The following is a 1,326-nucleotide window of genomic DNA, read 5'->3' on the forward strand; positions in this document are numbered from 1 at the left end:
TGAAAACCTAGGATTGCAATTAGCTCTCTGTTCATTACCATGTCACTTGCAATGGTAAAGTATTTGTATAATGGACATTCTACGGTACTATTTTCTTCTCTGTGAAATTAGAATAGTATTTTACTTTAGCAACAAATCTTTTAGGCTTTTATGTAGAGACAAAGGACAGTTAACTTGCACTTGTCTTCTGCCTCACAAATATTCTTAATGGGTGAGGTAAATACTCATAGTGCAGGGCTTGTCTCAAAGGTTAATGTCAGAACTGTAGAATAAGAAACTGTGTATTTTTTTTTTGAGATTTCTGTAACAAATATCTACTTAAAATGTCACTAGGAAAGTATGAAAATTAGACTAATCATCTCAGTATTACTGAGCAATCAATGGATGTTAAGAGTACTGAATTGGTGGTCAGAAGAACTGAGAGTTCTTATTTGCTGAATTGTAATATTCATTTAACATCTTTGTGCCTCATTTTCCTTATATTTATAAACAGATAATAGCTATTCTTCCTCTTGGGTTGTTTGAGAATGGGAATAAGTTGATATACATGAAAAACCTTTTAATCTCAAGGAACATGCAAATGTTAGTTTGTCATTAAAGGAAGGTCTTTTGTATCGCTCAGATATGTTAAAATTCACAATGAACTATATCAAAAACTCATTTAAATCTTTAAAAATTTCTATGTAAATGACATGAATTTCTTAATAGAAATAGGAACATGTCTATAGGGTCTGATGTAAATGTCAAAGCGTATCTCCACAGAATCCTCGGGATATCTAGATTTATTAATCAAGTCAGCCCTCCTTTTGCTATTTAACCTCCAGAGAGACCAACGTGGTCTTCTCTTTATTAAGATATGGTAGAAACAAGGAAGTTATGCCTCTCATGAATATCTGTTATGGACAGGATGGATGTGCTCCTAGGTTTGGAATTACACTGCTATTCCAGGGCCTAGTTTGACCTATAGTTCTGGAATCTTTATCAGGTTATCTGCAAGTTGCCTTTGCTATAGAGAAACAGATTCGTGTACAGAGAGGCTGATAATGCACCCAAAGCCATTTGCTAACTTACAGTGAGAAGTACTGTAAACTCATCTTCATAATAACACAAATGCATTACTTTTGCTTTATAGTTCCTAAAGGCTTTTGAACTCATTATCTCAAGAGTTATGACTTTTGAACAGAATGACCTAATTTATTTCTAAAGCTTTTCTCTATCACGTGGAAAATAAGGAAAAGTGCAAAGCGGAACAGGAGACAATATCTTAGTTGTTGAAAATAACATTCTTTTACAGTTCGTCATATTTCCTTCCTGTCTTTTCTGTGC

The sequence above is a fragment of the Pteropus vampyrus genome, unplaced genomic scaffold, assembly GCF_000151845.1.
Source record: "Pteropus vampyrus isolate Shadow unplaced genomic scaffold, Pvam_2.0 Scaffold12876, whole genome shotgun sequence".
Taxonomy (NCBI): Eukaryota; Metazoa; Chordata; class Mammalia; order Chiroptera; family Pteropodidae; genus Pteropus; species Pteropus vampyrus.